The sequence below is a fragment of the Macaca thibetana genome, chromosome 12 (genome assembly GCF_024542745.1).
Source record: "Macaca thibetana thibetana isolate TM-01 chromosome 12, ASM2454274v1, whole genome shotgun sequence".
NCBI lineage: Eukaryota > Metazoa > Chordata > Mammalia > Primates > Cercopithecidae > Macaca > Macaca thibetana.
In genome coordinates this window covers 91,797,711-91,824,789 of record NC_065589.1, presented here as the reverse complement: position 1 = coordinate 91,824,789, position 27,079 = coordinate 91,797,711, and the positions used below count along the sequence as shown (strand labels likewise).

The window sequence follows — 27,079 nt, the reverse complement described above, 5'->3', positions numbered from 1 at the left end:
ACTTCATTGGTCAGAACAGGTGACAGAAATATATTTAACAACAAGTGTAGTATCTAAACCCCTAGTTATTTATTGCCATATGCGCTCTACAGATTAACTACTAAGAAATGATAATCCACCCTCTTTAAACAAAATCACAAAAAATGTAGAACTTTAGAGTTTAACACTCAATAGAGATTTTCTGCTTCATGTCAGGACACAAGACTAGGTTTTTTGGTTTTGTTTTTGGTTTTGCCAGACAAATCTTCCCACAGGAAAAAAAAAAAAATAGAAAATTAGAAAGACATTTTTAAAATATAAATGCTTGAAGGCATCAAAGAGTTTCAAAAACAGATTTTTTAAAAATCTAAGATTTGACAGAGAAAAGGGGTACAGAGAAATGAGATCAACTTTCAGTGTGTTTTACCCTTAAGCCTCTGCCAATTTACCAGTGGTATCTTAAGGACTGAAAAGTTGAGCAGAAGCCTGTGTCTGGAAGGATGAGAGACCAAACAGAACTTCCAACCATCTTAAGAGGCTGAGGAGGACATAAATTGGAATTCAGGATATACCAAGTTCTGTGGTTTGAATGTGTGTCCCAAAGCAATAGCATGGAGAGGTTGTGCCTAATGGAAGGTGTTTAAGTCATGAGGGCTCCTCCCTCATGAATAGATTCATGTTGCTATAGAAAAGGCTCATGGAAGTGGACTCTCTCACTCCTACTCCTGTTTTTCTGCCATGTGAGGACACAATGTTTCTCATCTCAAGAACTCAGCATTCAAGATGCCATCTTAGAAGCAGATAGACTAGGCCCCAACCTGCGAGCACTTAGGTTTTGGACTTCCCAGACCCCAGACCTGTTAGAGAATACATTTCTGTTCTTTATAAATTGTTCAGTCTGTGGTACTCTTTTATATCACCATAAAATAGACTAAGACACCAAGGAAAAGGAATCTTGATAAATAACCAAGACGTTCAGCTAAGACTCCTGAAAGACAATTGGGAATCCTTATAAATATGATGAATCAGAAACAATGTTAGATCAGCCATCAAAAATACCAAAATCTAACTTTAATCATCTCAATTCCTGGCTACATTAAGGTGACATTCCACTATGCTAACTGTCTAAATCAAAACACAAGCCAATCCTTTTTGAAAAAAGATTAAAATCATTCAGAATCCAATTTCTCATATACGACATCTAGCATTAAATCCAAAATTACCAGGATACAAGAACACTTGACCAAAAATCAAGAGAATAATATATAATAGTAATAGATCTACCAAAACCTCATTAGAGTAATTAGACATGAATTTTTTTAAATTGTGATTAATACCCTCAAGAAGTTAGATGGCAAATTGAAGAATTTCAGCAGAGAAATAGAAATTATAAAAAATATGAATTTTAGAACTAAAAATATATAAGCAAAATCAAGAACACAACTGATGGGTCTAATAGCAAATTAAATACAGCTGATGAGAAGATTCATGGACTATAAGTTTGTAAAAATATATAGACTGATGCATAGAGAAACAGATAGAAAATGCATAAATAAGCATAAGAGACATATGATATACATATGTACAGTTGAAGCCCCAAAAGGAAAGGAGAGAGAAAATGGAGCAAATGAAACATTTAAGAAAATGGTTTTCCAAAACTGATAAAAGAAACCAAGACACAGATTTTGGATATGTTACGAACCTCAAATAGGATGAATACAAATGAAAGAACACCTTAGCACATCATGGTAAAATTCCTGGAAATTGAAGACAAAAAAAAATTATAAGCAGACAAGGAGAAAGAAGACAATGTTTTATTCAAAGAAGCAAGAAGACTAACAAATTGACAGATGGCTCCACAAAAGAAACAATGAGATCTGGGAAAAGTGGAAAAGCATAATGAAAGTATAGAAATAATCCTGTTGCTTATTTAGTCCCACTCTGACTCACCCATCTCTGATAGAAAACTCCTCCCAGAGAGGTAAGTATCTAGCCCAAGATGACAAAGCAAAGTCAGACCAGAATTTTACGTTGCCCTAAAATTCAGTCTCCTAGTTTACTTGTATTCTTCTCACTCAAAGAAGATAAACATTTTACCCTACCAAAGAAACTACTCTTTTCTATGCATACCCTTTTCAAATATGTATTTGGGTATTCCTTCAAAGAAAATACTTTTATTTATTTATTTATTTATTTATTTATTTATTTGAGACAGAATCTCACTCTGTTGCCCAGGTTGGAGTGCAGTGGAGTGATCTCAGCTCACTGCAACCTCCATCTCCTGAGTTCAAGCAATTCTTGTGTCTCAGCCACTTGAGTAGCTTCCAGCAAAAAAATTTTTTTTGTATTTTTAGTAGAGACAGGGTTTCACTATGTTGGCCAGGCTGGTCTCAAACTCCTGGCCTCAAATGATCCACCCGCCTCAGCTTCCCAAAGTACTGGGATTACAAGTATAGGCCACTGCACCTGACCAGAAAATACTCTTTATATAACCCAACTGCTAAATTTTGACTAGACATACTAACACTTCTGAAAACATACAGATTTCATTTTTGTTCTTAACAAAGAACTCTTGGAACTAGGAGAGTTCCTACTAAAAAAAATCCCTAAAGTATAAAATTCACTGGTTCATTTTAAGTACTGCATTGCCACTTTGTCTAAAAATTGGGTAAAAGGGAGTATCATTTGCTGTGTGTGATGCTTTATTCAACGGAATACCTTCAATTCCAATATCTCAAACAGGACACAACCACTTTTTTAGACAACCTCTATAGACCCACTTTTAAAACAAATGTCTTGAACATATGAAAAAAAAAAAAAATCTTTCGGTGCTTAAAAACTTGCACTTGCCTAAGTCATGTATTCCACAGCTCTGGCAGTAAAGATTAATAAATGTCATTCTTCTTAATGCTATATCAGAACATGTGGCCTTTCAACATACACATTTGTGCAATTCAAAACCATGGGGGGTCTCCTTAAATGACGTTTCCTGAATACATTCAGGGATACAAATTGCTCTGCATGATGAAAGAGATCATTAATGTTTCTCATTTTTATAAGACATTATTTCCATGTTTTACATAATTGTAATAGTTAAAGAGGGTATAGCAAATAAAATGGAGGCAGCTCACTATTTAGAAAGGTAAAGGTGATTAAACTTGCTATAGGAATTTTCTGTCAAATTTACAGTAAAGAATTAGAGACTGTAAAGCCTGAGGAATTAATTCCGGGAATATGAAAGCATTTTCTGTGTCACTGCATTAGCAGTGCCCTCATATTGCCTCTTGAAATACTGCATAGCACTGAGGGCACCAAATGAATACAAAAAAGTAGGTTCATTTTGCTGCTACTAAATGCAGAACTTTATATCCCCGACTAATGTTTTAACACTGGTCATTACCTAAAAATAGTCTCATTATTTTTATTAATTGCCAGTCAATGTTTGCCTTTTAAGTAAAGTCCATGAGTGGGCAAAAATCTACTTTTGCCATTGAAAATTCTGTATCTTTTCAGTAGTATCTGTTTAACATTGTCTTACCGTGGTAAATATCTCAGTAACCACCCATGTCTGTGCCAGATGGAGGTGACTGCTCTAACTCCACATGCACCTGTCAGCAATCCAGCAATCTAAAAGAGTTAAATGACTCCATCTGCTCTTCCTGATTGCCTGGAGACTACCCCTCAAGTGTTAGTGGTTTTGTTTGTTAATAAATAATAAAAGGATGCTTTGTCAATTATGTAACTTGACTGATTCATAATTTGTGCTAACAAATTTCTGTCAATATTGAGTGACTCAATAAAGAAGCATTTATTAGGTACTCACTGTATATCTTTATTTTACTAGTCGCTATAAGATGTAGGAGAAAATAAATATATCATTTAGAAGGAAAACATACTTAAAATCTTCAGAGAATTTCCTAGAAATTTACCTTCTCCTGGTTGTCACCTCTGGTTTAAGCTCCTAACATTTTTGAATTTGTTTAGGGAACATCTCACCATCCTTTTCATGCATCCTGTTTAATTTCACACTACATTGACCTAGATGTGGAACTGTTTGACTTAATTTCCTGCAAAGAAATCAGTCCCCTGGATATCTATATATGAAAAAGATTTGACTGCAAATGTGGGATGTCAGGGAATTTGCACGGCCACAACACAAACAACCTGAAAATGCAAGTTGAGATATTTCTGCTGTGAAAGTCACTCGGCCATTTGCAGAACTAGAATTTCAGTCTTCTACCATGTTATGTTTAACTCTCTGCTCACTCCCTTTTCTCTTTCTTCTTGTGCTTCACTACCAAGTTCTTCTACATTTCAAATTCACAGTAGCTTTTCATCTTGGCTTTTGCCAATCTGTGTATTCAGAATGTCTTTGTTCACCCCAAATTGGCTGGTCAAGGTATTTTCCTTAAAAAGTCTATAACCTCCTTAAGAGGAATTCTGGAATCAACCATTAAAGTTATAAAATATTTTACCTGATATATTAATAATTCCCAAAGCTATCAAAGTAGTGGAGAAAGTGGTAAACTCTCGCATTACTTCCCAGCTGTAGAGTCGATTTACACTGCCTCTAGAAATTTAACAAGTTATTAAAAATAATAACGTTCATATATTTTTGCCCTGGAATTCCACTCCATAGAACTTCACATACTTCACAGTAAATACTCAATGTGATAGCTATCATTATTGGTTATTATTCTAAGGTAATTAAATTTATACCTGTTAAATGCATAAATTGTTCTTTGCAACATTATACATTATAGAAGAATTTGCAAATGGTATGTAAAATTGGTGAAAAGCTAAACTGAATACTAATATTCGATAGGATATAATGCAGCCACTAAACATTTCCATGTTACTACTGGAATATGCCTTTATCATCTCATAAATTTTTTTGTAAAAAAAAGGATCAGAAAACAAGGTAACATTTATACTCTGATTGAAATCATAAAACAAACATTGTACATAAATGAAAATTGGATGAAAATATATACAAAAGAAAAACAGAATATAAGATATAGTAGTGTGCCTATTGGTGTTTTAATATTCCTTTTTATTATTTCCCTTGTTGTAATGGCCTTTATATAATAAAAATCCTAATAGTTCACTGTCACCAACAAGTTCTTTCTCCAAGATGAACCTGAAAGTCAATATAAATTTTTGATGAGGATTTTAGTGAACATTCTATGAACAAAGTCTTTCCTTCAAAGGTGATTGAGATATCTGGAAACAAACTTGAATATGATGTTTCATAATTTAGAGCTCCCTAGAAATGCTCTTGGATTGTCTGCTGCATTTCAATGGTATCATAATCTCTATCCTGCATGGTAAGTGGAGACCTTGGCTGTGAGGCCTACTGGGGAGTTTGAAAGGTTTCTTCCTGGATTCACGGTAAAATGGAAGGCTCACTTCTCTTGAGCCCTTCCTCTAGGGCTGTTGTCTCCAAAGTGAAGTGTGCACATCTCAGGTGGTACACAAATACTAGGGCTTCTGCATACATTTATTTATATCTTATTCTTTTAAAACTTATTTTAAGTGCTTTTAAATTTACATATTATTTTAATAATTAGTTTCTCTAAATAACATAGGGTAATAAATATGTTTATGAGGACACCTGTTCAAAAGCTTTTTTTGACAGATGTTTGAACAAAAAACTTTTAGAAAACACTACTCTGGAGGTGAATTAGAAAAGTCATCATTAAATTTAGTTTCAACAAAAGCAGATGCATATCCTAATACATGATAGGGTATCTCAACCATCACCTCAGTTCAAGCATCTTGCACTGCTCCGTTCTTCCCCCTCACATCCTCTTGACACACATATACTGGCTTCCCCACCATTACCCTGCCAAGTATCCAGGCCCTCTACTTAGCACTAGACTTGGGTTTGTGCACATCCTACAGCCTTGAGGAATGTATCCGCAGAGGATAATTAGGGAAGGGGAGTTCACCCAAAGTTTTATGACATGGATGGGTGTCCCTCCTTAAGCAAGTGATAAGTAGAAATGGAGCAAAATGATCTCCAGTTTTAATGGCAGAATCAATTGTCAGAAGCACCCAAAGTCAATGGCAGACTCTCACTCAGTAAAGGCTGAGTGATAGGACAATGAGGATACAACTTTCACAAATACGTGGTCCTCTAGGTGCACTCACTTAGCAATTCCAGAGCACTCTCCCTTCTCCAAGATCACCTAACCAGCTTCAAAGGAGGCTGGGCGCGGTGGCTTATGCCTATAATCCTCGAACTTTAAGAGGCTGAAGTCGGGGGATTCCCTGAGCTCAGGAGTTGTAGATCAGATTCAGCAACGTGGTGAAACCCTGCCTCTACTAAAATGCAAAAAATTAGCCAGGTGTGGTGGCATGTGCCTATAGTCCCAGCTCCCATGGAGGCTGAGACATGAGAATTGCTTGAACCTGGGAAGCAGAGGTTGGCAGTGAGCCAAAATCACACCACTACACTCCAGCCTAGGAAACAGAGCAAGACTTTGTCTCCAAAAGAAAGGCGGGGCCGCTAGCCCCCATACTTACACTTCTTACTCCACAACCCCAATTTGCAAGTCATAGTATTCATCTGCTGTGACTTCTATCACCACCACTACTAAACTGGTTGTAAACAGGAACAGTAATGATGATGATAATAATATACAACCGCACCATTGTGCACCTGCCATATGCCATTCATTGCACTAGCTCTTTATTGAATGATGGATACTAATAGATTTATAGAGATTCTCACAACAGTGATAGTTTATGGAATCAGTCCAGGGACAATTTTAAATCTTTTTCTACCTAAGAGTCATCCCTTCATAGTTAGCTCTTTACGCGAGTTGCAACTGCCAGTAAACAGGCTGAGTAGGGCTTGCAGAAGTTTTAAATTTGCCCTGGTTCTGTTGCATTGTGCTGTTGTATTTTAAGTTCATATGCCTTTGGTCATAATAAGTTCCTCCAGATTGCCAGAGTTCCTACCTCTCGATATTGTCTTACACTCAGCATCACATGGTTATGTTACCTGTTCAACTCTTTAAGGATTACATTTTCCTACCATTTTACTCTAGACTGAAAAGTATCTTTACAATAGATATTTGCAGCCCTCGGCACAGCTGACTCATTAACCATCTGCATTCACAATTAAACTGATGACCCCAAGAGCTTGAGAAAAATGAACGGAACAAGAATCTTTTGTGATTTAGTGGTGGTCTTTTACTACAGGAGAATCTTTGAAACAGCCTGAGATAGCTTTAGAGTTGCTTTTCCTTCTTGGCAGGGCCTTCTATGTAATTTGTACATCCCAGTATAAAATGACTATGTGGGATCCCACACTCAGAAAACAGGAGAGGGAAAGGCTGCTTACTGTTATGGAAATACAAAGCTTTTTCTTAAAGTACTATATTACTAATAAAACATAGTAGAGTTAAAAGTGATAAATGAGTAACAACTCAAACTTATACATTCCCAAAAATATTTTTGGTGTCCAATTTTTATATGAAGCAATATAAATAACAATTTATTAAGTAATGTCTTGATTGATAAAATTTTTCTGCAACAAAATACTAGCAAATCATTTCCAGCAGGATATCAAAAAGCGAGTTCACCACAATCAAGTAGGCTTTATTCCTGGGATGGAAGGTTGGTTCCACGTATGCGTATCAATAAATACGATTCACCACATAAACAGAATTAACAACAAAAATCACATGAGCATCTCAATAGACACAGAAAAGGCCTTCGATAAAATCCAACATCCCTTCATGATAAAAACCCTCAACAAACGACGCATAAAAAATCTATACCTCAAAATAATAAGAGCCACTTATGACAAACCCACAGCCAACATCATACCGAATAGGCAAAAGCAGGAAGCACTCCCCTTGAGAACTGGACAAGACAAAGATGCCCACTCTCACCACTCCTATTCAACCATAGTACTGGAAATCCTAGCCAGAGCAGTCAGGCAAGAAAAAGAAACAAAAGGCATCCAAATAGGAAGAGGGGAAGTCAAACTCTCTCTCTTCACAGACAATATGATTCTATACCTAGACTGCCCCCAAAGACTCTGCCAGAAGGCTTCTAGAACTGATAAACAACTTCAGTAAAGGTTCAGGACACAAAATTCATATACAATGAATAGTAGCACTTCTATACACCAATAACATCTAAGTTCAGAGCCAAATCAAAAATGCCATCTTATTCACAATAGCCACAAAAATAATAAAACACCTAGGAATATAGCTTACCTAAGGAGATAAAAGATTTCTACAATGAGAATTACAAAAACACTGCTGAAAGAAATCAGACAACACAAGTAAAAAAACATTCCGTGATCACAAATAGTAAGAATCAATATTTTAAAATGGCCATATTGCCCAAAGCAATTTACAGATTTACTGCTATTCCTATCAAACTACCAACATCATTTTTCACAGAATTGAAAAAAAATAAAAACTATTTAAAATTCATATGGAACTAAAAAAGAGCCGGAATCACCAAAGCAATCCTAAGCAAACAGAACAAAGCTGAAGGCATCACACTTCCCAACTACAAACTATACTACAAGGCTATAGTAACCAAAGCATCATGGTACTATTACATAAACAGACACAGGTCAACTAAACAGGATAGAGAACTAGAAATAAAGCCACACACCCACAACCATGCTGGACCCCTTAAAACTGGATCCCTTCCCTTTACCATATACAAAAATTAACTCAAGGTGGATTAAAGACTTAAATGTAAGACCTAAAACATAAAGATAAAATCTCTAGAAGAAAACCTAGGAAATAGCATTCCTGATATTGGCTTTGGCAAAGAATTTATTACTAAGTCCCCAAAAGCAATTGCAACAAAATCGAAAATTGGCAAGTGGGAACAATTAAATTAAAGAGCTTCTGTACAGAAAGAGAAACTATCAACAGATTAAACAGACAATGTACAGAATGAGAGAAAATATTCACAAACTATGCCTCTGACAAAGGTAATATCCAGACTCTATAAGGAACTTAAACAAATCAGCAAGCAAAAAACAACCCCATAAAAAATGGGCAAAGGACATGAACAAACACTTATCAAAAGAAGACATGCATACAGCCAACAAATATACGAAAACGTGCTCATTATCACTAATCATTAGAAAAATGCAAATCAAAACCACGAGACACCATCTGACACCAGGCAGAATGGCTATTATTAAAAAGTCAGGACGAGCGTGGTGGCTCACGCCCCTAATCCCAGCACCTTGGGAGCCGAGGCAGGTGGATCACGAGGTCAGGAAATCAAGACCATCCTGGCTAACACGGTGAAACGCCATCTCTACTAAAAATACAAAAAACTTAGCAGGGCATGGTGGCGGGCGCCTGTAGTCCCAGCTACTCAGAAGGCTGAGGCAGAAGAATGGCATGAACCTGGGAGGTGGAGGTTGCAGTGAGCTGAGATCACACCGCTGCACTCCAGCCTGGGCAATAGAGCAAGATTCTGTCTCAAAAAAAAAAAAGTCAGACAACAACAAATGCTGGTGAGGTTGCAGAGAAAAGGGGGAACTCATACACTGCTGGCAGAAGGGTTACTTTGTTCAGCCACTGTGAAAAGCAGTGTGGAGATTTCTCAAAGAATGTAAAACAGAACTACCATTCGACCCAGCAATCCCATTGAGTACATACCCAAAGGAAAATAAATCATTCTACTAAAAAGACACATGCACTCGTAAGTTCATCACAGCCCTATTCACAATAGCAAAGATGTGAAATCAACCAAGATGTCCATCAATGGTGCACTGGATAAAGAAAATGTGGTGCATATACACCATGGAATACTACATAGTTAATAAAAAGAATGAAGTCATGTCCTTTGCAGCAACATGGATGAAGCTGGAGGCCATTATCCTAAGCAAACTAAGGCAGCACAGAAAACTAAATACTGCATGTTCTCACTTATAAGTGGAAGCTAAACACTGAATACACATGGACACAAAGATGGGAAGAATAGACACTTGGGACTGCTTGAGGGAGGAGGATGGGAAGGGGCCATGGGATGAAAGGTTACCTATCGGGTACTATGCTCACTACCTTGGTGACAGGATCATTCATACACCAAGTCTAAGTGACATGCAATTTACCCATGTAACAAACCTGTACACGTACCCCTGAACCAGAAATAAAAGAAGGGGGAAAAAAACATATTTTTGGCTTGCTCTTTGGCAAATTCATTTATTAAGATATCAACTTCATTTTAAATCAATGTAATTGAAAGCAGTGTCAATTGCTCTTGACAAATACAAGGTTGCAAATATAGTTCGGTAATTTTTAATTTTGAGAAAGATCTTTTTGCTGATGTAACTGTTATAGGAGCTATAAAGTTTTTTTATGGGCTTAATTCTTAACATATGTAAAATAGATGATGATACTGTTAGTGTACGGGGTTTTTTTTTTCCTACAAATGTATCATCTGTGTCATTTCTAGGACTCCTTCCATTGATTATGTTTCCTATTATAGGCTGCATTTTCCTGCTTCTTTGCATGCCTAGTAATTTTTAACTAGATGTCAAATACTGTAAAGTTTACTTTCTTTTTCTTTTTATTATTGAGGAGACATTTCTGTCACACAGGCTGGAGTGTAATGGTGCAATCTCCGCTCACAGCAACCGCTGCATGCCGGGCTCAAATAATCCTCCTGCCTTAACCTCCCAAGTAGCTGGGACTACTGTCACCATGCCTGGCTAATTTTTGTATTTTTTGTAGAGAGGAGGTTTTTCCATGTTGCCCAGGCTGGTCTCAAACTCCTGGGCTCAAGCGATCTGCCTGCCTTGGCCTCCCAAAATGTTGGGTTTACAGGTGTGAGCCACCACACCTGGCCTGAAGTTTACTTTAATTAGGTACTGGATATTTCTGCCTCCTAAAAATATCTCTGGGTTTTGTTCTTGGATGCAGCTAAGTCACTTGGCAACAGTGTGATCCTTTTGGGTCTTGCTTTTCAGCTTTCTAAAGATAAGACCACAGCAGCATTTAATCTATGGACAATTGTGTCACGCTACTGAGGTAGCAAATGTTTGAGTACTCTACCTAATGCTCCAAGAATCATGAGGTGTTCCACTCTGGCTGGTGGGAACATGTCCTGTCCTGTTCCTGGCCCTCTGTCACTTGTCAAGACTGTCTTGCTTGTCTCTCCCTGGAGCCTATCCTGTGGCATATACACAAATATTAACTCCTTAGCCTGAGCTCCAGGAAAGAAACTGCTGGTACTCAGAGAAGATATTAAAAGCTCCCAAACTGAATATCGAAGAATGAACAATACAATGTCTGAGATGAAAAACTGAGTAAGAATAAAAGCAGATTTGATATCTCAGGAGAACAGATAATGAAATTGAAGCCATTGAAATAGAAACCAACAAAAAATTAATCACAGAGGGGGAAAAAAGATTTAAAAAGAAATAAAGTACCAGTAAGCTATGGAACAGATTCAAGTAGCTTAATATATATATATATGCCCTGGGAGTTCTCAAAAGAATGGAAACAGGGGAAAGATGGGGAAAAAACATTTGAATAAGCAATATGCAAAAACTTTTTGGAATTTGATGAAAACTATAAGCCCACAATACAATAAGATTATTAGAAACCAAGCACCAGAAAATAATAAATGTAAAACAATGCACGTTTATAATTAAATTACTTAAAATTGGTGATTAAGAGAAAATCTTAAAATAAGCCAGAGGAAAAAAGGAAACATTGCATACCACTGGGACTCAGGCCACACCACCCCAAAATATGCCAGGAGACCAGAATATGCCACCGAGGCATGTTGATTACTTCGAGTTAAATGGAACTGAGAACCAGCCAATACAGGAAAAATTCTTCACCTCTCCCCTCAACTTTCTAAAATAAAGCATAAAACTCCCCTTTTGTGAAGGAAATTTACATTTATAAAGGACATTTCCATTAGTAAAGTTATCTGTACCAATGACAGAGCTGTTCAGAAAAAACTTTTACTGAGTTTTATCTGCATAATGAGGCAACCTTTATTTACCATGCAATTTCTCCCTTCACGCTGTCATAACTCATCTCCATCCCAGCACTGCACTAGAAGTCTCAAGCCTCTATTCCTTTCTGGAGCTCAGGATGCTATATAAGCTTCAAACATCTGGCCCTTTTTTGAGTCTCACATTTTTGTTGGACTCCATGCGTACGTACATAATTAAAACGGTTTATCTCATCTTCATCTGTTTTGTGTCAATTTAATTCATAACCCAGCCAAAGAACCCAGGCAGGGAAGACAGAAGCCATTTTTCCTCCTCTGCAATATAGATAACAAAAAATAAGGACAGCAAATTTCTCATTTTTAAAAAAAGGTACAAAACCAAAGTCAATAAAATCTTTAAAGTAATTAAAAGAAATTAACTGCCAATGTAAAATTGTACATGCACTGAAAATACGTTTTAAAAATTAGTCAAAATAAGGCTTTTTCAGTCAAAAAACAAAAAACAAAACAACACAACCTGGAAGAATTCGGCACCAGCAGACCTGTGCTGCAAGGAATATTAAAGAAAGTCCTTCACATGAGATGAAAATTATACCAGACATGTCTTGAGCTAAACAAGGAATGAAGAATAGCACACACGGTAAATATGTGGGTAAATAGAGACAATTTTTTAATGTTTTAAACGTATCATTGGAAGTTTAAGAAATGTAAAAGAGGCCGGGCACGGTGGCTCACGCCTGTAATCCCAGCATTTTGGGAGGCCGAGGTGGGCGGATCACAAGGTCAGGAGATGGAGACCATCCTGGCCAACATGGTGAAATCCCGGCTCTACTAAACATACAAGAATTAGCTGGACGTGGTGGCGTATGCCTGTAATCCTAGCTACTCGGGAGGCTGAGGCAGGAGAATCACTTGAACCGGGGAGTCAGAGGTTGCAGTGAACCAGGGAGTCAGAGGTTGCAGTGAGCTGGGATCACGCCACTGCACTCCAGTCTGGCGACAGAGCAAGACTCCGTCTCAAAAAAAAAAAAAAAAAACTTCAGGACCTTCTAAATTTATTATGCCAAGAGGGAAGTTAAGCCCTGGAGACTGAGTCTTGTAGCATGTCTGCAACTTCTGCTTCTTAGTTGTGGATTAACTCTCTTCTTCATTGTTCTTGTTAAATACATGACTAGGAGAAACCAGAAACCAGAACTTCTCCCCTTCCAATCACTGATCTGTGTTCAAGATTAACTGCCTCCTTTATTGTCCCGCACTTAACTAACCAAATGGCACCCAAGACTTGATGACTATTACATCTTTAGTGTGGAAGTTAAATATGCCTTTCCCCAAAGAAAAAGACCACCCTGACTAATATCATTGTTACTATGCATTCAGCCTTACACAGAAAGATAGGGAAGTTCTGTTAGGCTTCCGTAAGTTTTGTCTATATAAATGATCCCAAACTTCAACATTTCGGAACGCTGACTTCTTTGGAATCTGTGCTTCCCAGGTGACTCGTCCTCAAATTTCTGCACCTGAATAAACCCTCTTTAAATTAAACTCCGACCCTTTTCACTATTTAGGTTGACAGAAAAATTAATAATGTAATAGGGTTTATATACAAACATATTTCAGAGACATTGCAGGTTCAGTTCTAAACCACTGCAAAAAGTGAATATCACAATAAACTGTCACACAAATTTTTTGGTTTCCCAGTGTATTAGTCTGTTCTCATGCTGCTAATAAAGACATACCTGAGACTGGGTAATTTATAAAGAAAACAAGGTTAGTGGACACACAGATCTACATGGCTGGGGAGGCCTCACAATTATGGCAGAAGATGAATGAAGAGCAAAGGGACATCTAGATTGCGGCAGGCAAAAGAAAGCTTGTGTAGGGGAACTCCCCTTTATAAAACCATGGGATCTCGTGAGACTCATTCACTGTCCCAGGAACAGCATGGGAAAGACTCGATCTCATGATTCAATTGCCTCCCACCAAGTCCTTCCCACAACACATGGGAATTATGGGAGCTACAATTCAAGATGAGATTTGGGTGGGAACACAGAGCCAAACCATATCACCCAGTGCCTGTAAAAGTTGTTTATAATATACTATGGTCTACTAAGTGTGCAACAGCATTATGTCTGAAAAACTATGAATATACTTTAATTTTAAAATGTATTGGCCAGGTACAGTGACTTACACCTGTAATCCCAACACTTTGGGAGGCCAAGGTGGGAGCATTGCTTCAGGCCAAGAGTTTGAAACCAGGCTGGAAAACATAGTGGGATCCCATATCTATAAAAGTAAAAAATTAGGTATGGTGGCAGGTACCTGTAGTCCTAGTTACTTGGGGGGCTGAGGCAGAAGGATTGCTTGAACCCAGAAGGTTGAGGTTACAGTGAGCCATGATCACTCCACTGCACTCCAGCATGGGTGACAGAGTGAAATCCTGTCTCAAAAAAAAATTATTGTTAAAAAATGTTAATGATCATCTGAACCTTCAGTGAGCCATAATCTTATTGATGGAGGATCTTGCCTCGACGTTGATGGGTGCAGATTGATCAGGGCGGTGGTTGCTGAGGATTGAGGTGGTTGTGGCAATTTCTTAAAATAAGATAACAATGAAGTTTGCCACATCAGTTGACTATTCCTTTCACAAAGGATTTCTATTTAGCATGCAATGCTATTTGATAGCATTTTTCCCACAATATAATTTTTCAAAATTGGAGTCAAACTCTGCCACTGCTTTATCAACAAAATATTGGTAATATTCTAAATCCCTTGTTGCCATTTCAACAATGTTCTCAGCAACTTCACCAGGAACAGATTCCATTTGAAGAAACCACTTTCTTTCCTCACAAAAAAGAAACTCCTCATTAGTTGAAGTTTTATCATGAGATTGCAGTAATTCAATTCCATCTTCAGGCTCTACTTCAAATTCTAGTTCTCTTGCTCTTTCCACCACATCTGCAGTTACTTCTAGTGAAGTCTTAAACCTCTCAAAGTCATCCATGAAAGTTGAAATAAACTTTTTCCAAACTCCTGTGAATGTTGATATTTGACCTCCTTCCAAGAATCACAAATGTTCTTAATGTCATCTAGAATGAGGACTCTTGTCCAGAAGGTTTTCAATTGAGTTTGTCCAGATCCATTGGAGGATCTCCATATTGCTGATATGGAGAAAATTTTAATGGTTGGTCTTGTCCCTATTCATGGCAGCTATAGCCTTACAAAATGTATGTCTTAAATAATAAGACAAAAGTTAAAATTACTCCTTGACCCATAGGCTAAAGAATGGATGTTGTGTTAGCCAGCAGAAAAATGACATTAATATTTTTGTAGATTCAAAGTGAGAGACAGGTGACTATTCCCTTTACTTGAACACTTAGAGGCCACTGAAAGGTTATTAACAGGTCTAACTTCAATATTGTTCTGTCTCAGGGAAAGCGGAGGCCCAAGGAATGGGAGAAAAATGAGAATGGCTGGTGGGTGGAGCAGTCAGAACACACACACACACACACACACACACTTATCTATTTATTTATTTATTTATTTATTATTTTTTGAGATGGAGTCTTGCTCTGTCACCCAGGCTGGAGTGCAGTGGCACGATCTCAGCTCACTGCAACCTCTGCTCATCCAAGGTTTAAGCAATTCTCTGCCTCAGCCTCCGGAGTAGCTGGGATTACAGGCGCCCGCCACCACACCCGGCTAAGTTTTTGTATTTTTAGTAGAGACGGGATTTCACCATCTTGGCCAGGCTGGTCTTGAACTCCTGACCTCATGATCCACCTGCCTCGGCCTCCCAAAGTGCTGGGATTACAGGCATGAGCCACCGCGCCCGGCCTCACACACTTATTGATTAAGTTTGCATCTTCTATGGGTATGGCTGTGGTGCCCTCAAACAATTACAATAGTAACATCAATGATTACTGATCAGAGATCACCATAAAAAAAATAATGAAAAAGTTTGTAATATCGCAAGAATCACCAAAATGTGATACAGACATGAAGCAAGCACATGCTGTTGTAAAAATCGGTGCCAATAGACTTCCTGAAAACAGCGTTGTCACAAACTTTCAATTTCTAAAAAAATGTAATATCTGTGAAGCTTAACAAAAGGAGGTATGCCTGTATATAAAAAGGTAAAACAAAATACAAATAGCACAAAGGCTGGGAGGAAAACAATATGGAAGTATACTATTGAGGGGTCTTTTACCCTACATGAAATGGCACAATATTACTTAAGTTAGGCTTGGATGTGTTAAACTCTAAACCCCAATGCAACTATAGAGGAACCAGAGATTCACCTCCAACCCCCTTTTTAGCTCTTAATGGGCTTGTCAGCTGGATTTAGAAACCAAATTGACACAGATTAACAAAACAAAGTATAACAATTTTATTAATTTCACGTGTACATTCGGAGCTTCACAAGAGAGTGAAGTCTAAAGAAGTGGCCAAAGCAAGATGCTTTTATACTTTTTAATCAAAGAAAAACAAATTTGAGATAAAATGATAGGACAGGTTGGGCACAGTGACACATACCTGTAATCATAGTGCTTTGGAAGGCCAAGGCAAGAGGATCTCTTGAGGCCAGGAGGTCAAGACCAGCCTGGGCAACATAGTGAGATCCTGTCTCTAAAAAAATTTTAAAGTCAAAAAATTAAAAACTAACTTGGCATGGTGGCACAGGCCTATAGCCCCAGCTACTTGGGAGACTAAAATAGGAGCATTCCAGGAATTTGATGCTGCGTTGAGCTATGATCACACCACTGCACTCCACTTTGGATGACAGAGAAAGGCAGGGTCTATTTGAAAAAACAAAAGAAATGAGAGGACAGTGAAAATCTGGCTCAGGAAAATCTGGCTAGGGCAGTAAAATATTCCAGGGGAGACACTAGGAAATACATGGGAGAGTGTAAAACAGGTGCAAGATAAGGGTTCCTTCATTAAGTATGAATATTGAGGTTCAATGCAGACTTCAATTCCAAGTCACTGGTGATCACGGCTTTCTCACCCTGGTTTGGAGAGGGTACTCCACCAGAGGAATCCTTATCACCTGCTGCATGCAGAAAGATAGGTCAGCTCGCCCTTTCTGAAACTAAATCTCTCCAATGTTTTCAACTCAAAATAATCTGTATAACAATTAGGCATATTTTGGGATGGCACTTTCTTCACTTCTTTACCACCTTGCGTGTGTGTTTACACACATACAACACACCCAATAAGCGGACAAAAGAGAAAAAAACAGAATTCTTTTCATTTCATTGAAAAGAAAATATTCAGCCAGGTGCAGTGGCTAACACTTGTAATCCCAGCACTTTGGGAGGCCAAGGCAGATGGATCACCTAAGGTTGGGAGTTTGAGACCAACATGGTGAAACCCTGTCTCTACTAAAAATACAAAATTACCCAGGCATGGTGGCGCATGTCTGTAATCCCAGCTACTCAAGAGGCTAAGGTAGGAGGATCGCTTGAACCCAGGAGGCGGAGGTTGCGGTGAGCCAAGATCACACCATTGCACCCCAGCCTGGGCAATAAGAGTGAAACTCCATCTCAAAAAAAAAATAAAAAAAGAAAGGAAAAAAAAATATTCAATCAAAAAGGAGGCAATAAAAGACAAAAAAAGAGAAAACTGAGGGACAAGTACAAAATAAATAGCAAGATAATTACTTTAAAACCAACCAATTTACTAATCATATTATAGGAAACAGTCTAAGCACTGTGGTTGAAAGGCAGAGATTATTCAATTGGATAAAAAACAAACAAGACCAACTGTGTGCTATATACAAGAAATGTACTTTAAGTATAAAGACACTAATAGGTCAGCAGTTAAAAAGATGAGTAAAGATAGACCATGCTAACACTAATCAAAAAAAAAAATAAAGCCAAAGCAGCTATATTAATATCAGCCAAAGTAGATTTCAAAGCAAAGAATATTACAAAGATAAAAGAGGGTCATTTTATAATAATAAGTTCAATTTCTCACAAAGAGTAAGAATTCCAAAGGTTTAAGTACCAAGTAACAGATCTTCAAAATACATGAGACAAAAACTGATAAAAATACAAAGAGAAATAGGCAAACCCACAATTTTGGTTAGAGATTTTATCATCTCTCACATTCTTTTGGAGGGCACACAGAGCATGTATAAAGATCAACCATTTTCAGGGCCATAAAACAACTCTCAATAAATGTAAAGGTTTTGAATCTTACGGTGTATGTTCTCTGATAATAGTAAAACAATAGAAATCAATAATGAAATATACCTGGAAAATCCCCGCATATTTGGAAACTTAATAACATACTCCTGGAGAAACTGTTGGTCAAAGAAGAAATCAAAAGCAAATTTAGAAAGTTATTTGGAGCTAAATGAAAATGAAAGCAAAACATATCAACATTTGTGAAATGCAGCAAAAGCAATACTTGGAGGATATATAGTTCATAATGTATATATTGGGAAAGATAAATATTCTGAAATCAACAACCCCTTCTATCTTTGGAACGAAGGGGAAAAAAATTAAACCCACAGTAACAGTAAGACAGAAAAATGAAACCAAAAAATAAAGTCACCCAAAAAGCTCAAAAACATTCTCCTGCCTCAGCCTCCCGAGTAAAAATAATGATTTTTTAGACCGTGTTAAATTTATGAAACCGCGCCCGGCCGAAACCAAAAACTTTTTAGAGATTAGTAAACCTATATCCAGACTGATCAGAAAAAAAGAGCATGAAGACACAAATTACCAATATCAAAATGAGGGAACATCACTATGAATTCTGCATGTATTACAAGGAAAAATACGCTGGGCGCAGTGGCTCACACCTGTAATCCCTGCACTTTGTGAGGCCGAGGCAGGCGGATCACTTGAGGTCAGGAGTTTGAGACCAGCCTGGCTAATGAAAATACAAAATTTAGTCAAGCAAGGTGGAGGGTTCCCGTAATCCCAGCTACTCTCGAAGCTGAGGCACGAGAATCACTTGAACCCAGGAGGCAGAGGTTGCAGTGAGCTGAGATCGCACCACTGTACTCCAGCCTGGGTGACAGAGCAAGACTAAGTCTCGGAGGGGAGGGGAAGGGAGGGGAGGAGAGGAGAGAAGAGAGATAACTTTAAGACAATAATCTTGACACCTCAGATGAAATAGACAAATTTGTTGAAGTCAGACCACCAAAGCTGATGTAAGTGTAAGAAGATAACTTAAATAGTTCTTTATCTATATTCAAGACACTAATAGGTTAGCAGTTAAAAAGATGAGTAAAGATAGACCATGCTAACACTAATCAAAAAAAAAAAAGCCAAAGCAGCTATATTAATATCAGCCAAAGTAGATTAAATCTATTTTAATCTACTATTTATACTTTAATAGATTTAATAAATCTATTAAAGAAATTAAATTTGTAATTTTAAAACTTTCATAAAATACAGTAACTCCAGGTCAAATCGCTTCATTGGGGAATTCTATCAAATATAAGGAAGAAATAATACCAATTTGATATGGTTTAGATGTTTGTCCCCTCAAAATCTTATGTCAAAATATAATCGCCAGTGTTGACGTTGGGACCTGATGGGAGGCGTTTGGGTCACGGGGGCAGATCCTTTATGAACAGCTTGGTGCTGTCCTAGTGATCGTGACTAAGTTCTTGCTCAGTTAATTCACATTGGATCTAATTGGTTTAAAAGATTGTGGCACCTCCCCACTTTCCCTCTCTTGCTCCCACTCTCACCACGTGACATGTCTGCTCCCCCTTTGCCTTCTGCCATGATCGTAAGCTTCCTGAGGCCTCACCAGGAGCAGATGTCAGCACCACACTTCCTGCATAGCCTGCAGAACTGTGTGTCAGTTAAATCTCTTTTCTTTATAAATTACCCAGTCCCAGGTATTCCTTTAGAGTAATACAAAAACGACTAACACACCATTCTACACAAATTCAGAAAATTTAAAGAGAAATACTTCCCAATTCATTCTATGAGGCCAGCTTTACTCTGATTCCAAAACCAGACAAAAACTTTACAATAAAAGAAAGCTATAGACCAACATTCCTCATAAATATAGATGTATGAATTCTCTTAAGAAGTGTGGAATATAAGATTGGTTTAACATTCAAAAATCAATATGATTAACTACATTAACCAATTAAAAAAGGAAAACCATATGATCATCCCAAAAGAGGCATAAAGAAGCATTTGACAAAATCCAACATCCATTTAAAAAAAAAAATCTTAAAAAAAAAAACCTCTCAGCTAACTGAAAATGGAAGGGAATTTCTGCAGTCTAATAATGGATTTCTATGAAAAATCTATAGTTAACATGCAAATAAAGATAAGGAACAAGAATTTCCACCATGAAAACCCTTCATTCAGCACTGTAGTGATAGTTCCATCCAGTACTATAAGGAAATATGTATACATACATACATACATACATACATGGCATTCACATTGGAAAGAAGGCAGTAAGCATTTGCCTGCAGATAATATACTTACCTATGAAGAAAAGCCTACCAAATTTACCAAAAGCCACTGGAACTAGTAAATGAGTTTAGCAAGGCTGCAGGATACAAGATCAGTGTATAAAGAGCAATTGCATGCCTATATACTAGCAACAAACAATCAAATTAAAATTTTAAAACATCTTTTACAATAGCACAAAAATGGATCTGTACCAAAAAAAAAAAAAAAAAAATAGAACAACAAAAAAAAAAAAAAAAAAAAAAAAAAAAAAAAAAACTGCAAAATGATACTGGTTCCTATGTTTTTGCTAGATTTCTATACTGCCCACAATTTCCTTCCCATACTTCTTGGCTGTATCAGTTATCTCATGGGAAATTGGAAAGATTATCATCCAGGCCTCCAAAGAGCCATTCTCACCTGATCAGCACCCTCTATGATGGACTGAATTAAACTGCTCTGGAAATAGTTTCAATTAAATCAAAGTATAAATATTTTGGGGCATCACAGACAGGAATATCATCCCCTTGGTTTCCTATTTCTAAGGAAAAATATATTTGCCAACCATAAAGTGAATTGGGACATTATTCTAGTTCCACAACAAGAAAAGGAATATTTTTTTATTTTTAAATGACACCTAATAACTGCAAATATTTTTGTGGTACTGAGTGATATTTTCAAACAAGTATACAATATATAATGATCAAATCAGGGTAATCAGCATATTTATCACCTCAAATATTTATCGTTTCTTAATGTTGGGCTGAGATACAGAATCAACCTAAGTGTCCATCAACAGGTGAATGGGGCTGGGTGTGATGGCTCACAATTTCAGCCCTTACGGGAGGCCAAGGAAGGAGAATCACTTGAGTCCAGAAGTTCAAGACCAATCTGGGCAACATAGTGAGACCACATCTCTAAAAAAAAAAAAAAAAAAAAAATTAGCCAAGCAAGGTAGCACACACCTGCAGTCCTAGCTAATTGGGAGGCTGAAACAGGAAGATCACTTGGGCCCGAGAGTTCGAGGTTACAGTGAGCTATAATCATGCCACTGTACTCCAGAAAGGGATGGAATATTGATTTAATTTTCCAAACCTGAGATCAAAGGAGGAATATTTGAAATACTGTACACAGCTCTTTTCAAATTGTTTTATTTAAAAGAAGATGTATTACAGCCGGGCATGGTGGCTCACCCATGTAATCCTAGCACTTTGGGAGATCGAGGCAGGATGATCACTTGAGGTCAAGAGTTTGACACCAGTCTGGCCAACATAGTGAAATACAAAAATACTAAAAACACAAAAATTACCCAGAAATCTTGAACCCAGGAGGCAGAGGCTGCAGTGAGCTGAGATCATTCCACTGCATTCCGGCCTGGGCAACAGAGTGAGACCCCGTATCAGAAAAAAAAAAAAAAAAAGATGTTTTTGGGAAGAAAACAGTTACACAATTTTGGAATTCCACACTTGCAGAGCTTTTCTTGTAACTAGGACACAGTTCCAATGCCTGGAGGCTCCAGACCTGGATGGAATTGTTGTTAATGCTCCTTCGAGATTGGCCTCACGCAAGTTTTCTCTCAGATGTATTGTCATCAGCTACATTTACTTTAACAGACATAAAGCAGGAAAATATTTCAGAAAAATATTGTAAATGCATTATCAATCAGTAGTGACTAGAGGTTTTTCTCCTAGCAAATTATCATAAAGCTTTCTGAGGCAGATTGAAAAGCCACTGGTGAGCAGTCTTATTTATTTCTGCCTATAGATATTTTGTGATCAGTTATAATAATATTACATCCCTCATTTCTGCTGTAATATATTCAATTACATAGTTAACATTTCCTGCTAACCTTTTCAAATACAGGAAAGCGAATTCCACCTACCTGATTGGTGTGTTTGTCTAATGCATATGTTATTCTCATTATCCTTAATTCAAGTGGACATTTGCTTTCTTTGGTTACATAGCTGGGTAACCAGTTATTTCCCTGATTTGGGGATGCATTTAAACTCCTATGTCTCAGGGGATTGATTCATACATATTGTTGTCATTATACTTTCTCTTAACAATTTATCTCTCCCAACAGTCTCATAAAACAGGCTGGTATAACTTTACCCCTTTTATAGGAACCCAGAGACATTACTACTATATTTTGGGGCAAATTTGTGCCAGCCAGCCAGAAATGTTGTCTTAGAGCTCATGAGGTTCCAATCTATCACATATCCCAGACATACCCCACCTCCCAGGAGAGGCACAATTTGGGGGACTGTTATAGCAAAGAGCTAAGAAAGAAGAAACCATTTTGAAAAACATTTATAATACAGGTCCTTAATAATTAGCCGTGCTAAGTAATTGTAATACCATGGGGCACAGAGGACCTTCTCCAAATATATTTTTCTTTCATAATTAAGATGTATTCACGGAGTTAGGAAAAATGGAAAGAACATAAACTATTCCATATAAGGTTCATATTTCTAGGAGTGTTCTGTTTTGTTTGGCATAAGCAATGAACTTGAAGGTAGAAGCATAGCTGGAAATGCAAAATGTGCATCTGTGCTTAATTAAGAACATTTTGAGGACTGCATATTAAGCAATATCATTTTAAGGTTCAATCATTATAAAATGACCAAAAGCTAAGAGTAAGTCAGTCAGCTGGTTGTTTTGTCTATAGACTCTAATTTTTGTTTTCACTTAATTGATTTTTTTTGTCTAAACAAGCCGATAGTATTAATTCTATTTAATACATACTTATCCAAGAAATAAGTTTTCAAAACCACAGGTGTCATGAAATCCACTGTAATTTGGTTTATGAAAATTAGAAAAGTAGACCAACTCTATGTAAAATTATCTTAAGGGTTTTCAGGCCTAGTCAATTCTCTCCATCCAATTAATTTCTGCCTCCATTCATTTTTCTGAGAAAAATGAAGTATTTGATGGTCTTTTTATAAGGTTCCTGCTATAGGTTGGTGCAAAAGTAATTGCCATTTTGGCCATTTTTTTTTTAAATACCTCAAATCAGGTCCTAAAGATAGTAAAAGGACAGTGCAGAGGCCTGAAGGCACCAGGGATTTGCTGTTCATAGCACCCCCAAGAAACCATCTGAGCGCAATCATACCAGGAGCCCAAGCCAAATTTTCTGCTGCCCAAAGCAGAGATTTTGGCCCAAACCACTGGCAGGACAGACTCCCACAAAGCCCCTCAAGATCTTTAATATTCATCTACAACAGGCATAGCTGCAGCCAAGGCTCGAGTTTAAGGCTGGGTCTAGAACATACTTACATGAAACAACTTTGTACAACTGAAGTTTACCCAAAGAAGTTTCAGTTAGTTCGAAGTGCAGTCAGCCATTTTTGGACAACTAGGCTGAACTATATCTATAAATTTAAATATATTTATATACAAATACCTTATAAAATATAAAAATAAAAATAACCTGAGGTTTATCATTTGTTTACCTATTAGAGAGCAACAAATTCTACTGATAGAGACACAGAGAAATGAGACCTTATTTCAGAAATTCTCTGTCCTTAAGAATGGTATATTTTTTTAATTTTTATTGAAATATATACTCAGAAAAAATGCAGCCCTTTTACAGTTTGATGAATGTTTGCAAGCTAGAGACACCTGTTTAGCTGACAGATCCAGAGAGAGAAAATATCAGCTCCCTAACAGCCCGTAGGCTCATGGCCCTCACTTCCCTCCCCTGCATCTGCCTCCCTGAATTCCAGCCCCCAGGGGCCTGTTCCAGCCCTGCATCGGAACAAAATGCTCCCAAGGCCTGCTTCACTCACTCCTGCAGTGCCAAGACTCTGTACAAATACCTCAGAATGCATTTATATCACCAGAGCCGGGGTGTGAGGGGAGCAGAGAGGAAAATCCTGAATTTATTGAGTTTGAACTTTAAATTACTTTGTTGACCAAAATGGGCTGGGGAGTGAGGATCACCTGAACCCAGGAGTTTGAGGTGACCATGAACAATGATCAACACTGAACTCCAGCCTGGGTGACCAGAGTAAGACTCTATCAAATAAATAAAGTTCCTCATGGAAACAGCTTATGTATTCCTGCCTTTAGATTATCTCTCCATAGAGGTTAGACCAGGTGGAGAAATTAATGTCATAATGGCCTTCAACACCACCCTTTGTTTCTGTCCTTATAGTCACACATGTCTACTTTATGAAAATTCCTGGCCCCCAGTACAAAAACTGAAAATATTTGTCTTCAGGTTTCCACCAATAAACTTACTAGCTCCATGTAAATTCTGAATTGTGACCTCAGCTCAGCTGAGACCTCCACTACAATAAAATGGATCCTTTTCTACAGCCGAAGCAGCAGGCGGATATAGAGGAAAGACCCTTGACACGCCTGGGTTTCAAATCTAGTCTCTGTCACTTACCACTTGTGTATCCTTAGGCAGGCTACTTAATGTCTCCAAGTCTTTGGTTACTTATCCATAAAATGGATTAGAATGTCTATTTATTCAATGGAGAACTACAAAACAGCTCAGTACTTGAAATAACTATGTATTCAACAAGTATTGGCTCGTGTGTACTTTTGCCAGCCTCCAAGAATTACGTAGAGTTGTAGACTTTAACGTTGTGTCCTACATCTGAATTGCCATGGGTGCTACAGAAACTGATACCCTCCTCTGTCTGATACTTGGCTTTCTTTCAAGTCTGTTCAAGTCAAGCAAAGAAGATTTACAAAAACATTAGGCTTTATTTTCATTAAAATATCACTCCAGATACTACCACCTTTGAAAAACCCAAACAAGTACAAATGGCTCTTCTTTTTAATATAAAATTAATTTCAGTTCAGTATTATGAGTTTTGCCACTTTCAACATAAATAGAAAATCTGAATTTCCTTGGTTGAAATTCCAATAAGATCTACCTTGTTGGGTCCTTTTTAATTTTTCCTACTTTTTCCTTTTCAATATTATCTATCAATATTAATATAAACCCAACTTTTTTCTTTCTAGAAAATCAGAGCGAATATCAAGATATGCATAAAGCATATTAGGAAGCATTTCTGTTGGATTTATCACTATACTCTTAGAAACTTAGAGTCAAGAAAAGACTTACACATAGGGAGAACACATATCCCAGTTTTCCCAGGACATCTGCCCAACTTATCCTTGTGTTCACCTATTGTCCTGAGTAAACTGTTAATAGTACCTTTCACTCTCAAAAGTGATTAGCTTAAATGATAAACTGTATGGTCATGGACATATCATGTAGTCAAACTGTTCAGATACCTGGTGCATTATCAAAATAGCCTGAGAGGCATTTTAAAAGTATATACTCATGGCCAAATTCAGTGGCTCACACCTGTATTCCCAATACTGTGGAAGGCCGAGACAAGAGAATTACTTAAGCCCAGTAGTTCGAGAGCAGCCTAGGCACCATAAGGAGACCTCATCTCTACAAAAAAAATTTAAAAATTAGTCGAGTGCAGTGGCACACACCTGTGGTCCCAGCTACTTGGGAGGCTATGGTGGGAGGATTGCTTTAGCCTGAGGGGTCAAGGCTGCAGCGAACTGTGATCGCGCCACTGCACTCCAGCCTGGGCAACAGGGCGAGACTCCATCTCAAAGTAATTAATTAATTAATTAAGTTAAATAAATAAAAGTATTTACTCTTTAGCCCTATCATGTACATAAAAATCAGTATGGGACTCAGAAATTTATCTTATGAAGGTTCTCAAACAGTTCGAGTAGTCAGCCAGTTTTTAAAATAGCCTTGTCTACTTTTGCCCCTTGTCTACTCTTCTCTAGCAAGGAAGGAACTTCCCCCAGAGAAGGCTGAGAGATACCAGAGTGTGTTGGTTTTTCCTCAATTAGAGACTTTTTAGAAAAAGACTGATATCATTTCTAAGAATGCAGATGACATGTCCTGCCAGCTTCTTCAGGTAGCTCCCCAGGATGATTTCAGCATTCTAATAATGAGAAAAGGTAATATTTATGGAGAATTTACCGTATGTCAAATGCTATACTGAGTACTTGATTTGTATTGTTTTATGTAACTCACTTAAAAACTCTTTAAAGTTTCACCAAACGCGATATATGGATGGGAAATAGGTATATTTTAAAAAATGCTCACCATCATATATCATGAGGGAATTGCAAATTCAAACAATAAGACACCACTACACACCTATTAGAATAACTAAAATCTAAAGCACTGACACCACCAAATGCTGGTCGGGATGCAGAAAGGCAGAGCCTCTCATTCATTGCTACTGGAAAATGCAAAATGTTATAGCCACACTGGATAACAGTCTGGCAGTTTCTTACAAAGCTAAACGTATTCATACCCTACGATCAAGCAATTGCACTCCTTGGAATTTAACCAAATGAATGAAAAACACAAACACCTGCAGCATTATTCTTTATCGCCAAAAGTTGGAAGCAATCAAGATGTTTTTCCATTAGTGAATGGATAAATAAACTGTGGTAGATTCAAGCAATGGAATATTATTCAGCAATAAAAAGAAATGAGCTATCAAGCCATAAAAAGGCATGAAGGAATCTTAAATGCAAATGGAAGAAAGCAATCTGAAAAGACTACATACTGTATGATTCCAACCATATGACATCCTGTAAGAGACAAAACTATGGAGACCTCAAAAAGATTATTGGCTGTCCACTAATCCAGGGGCTGGGGCAGGGAGAGGGATGAATAGGCAGAGCACAGAGGATTTTGAGGG

At 37.5% G+C, this 27,079-nt stretch overlaps 1 protein-coding gene across 1 annotated transcript in view; it reads right to left on the bottom strand.

Annotated features, from left to right (window-relative positions):
• Positions 1–27,079, bottom strand: part of RND3 (Rho family GTPase 3) — a 1,016,315-nt gene that overhangs the window by 645,839 nt on the left and 343,397 nt on the right. The gene's annotated exons all lie outside the window — the stretch shown is intronic.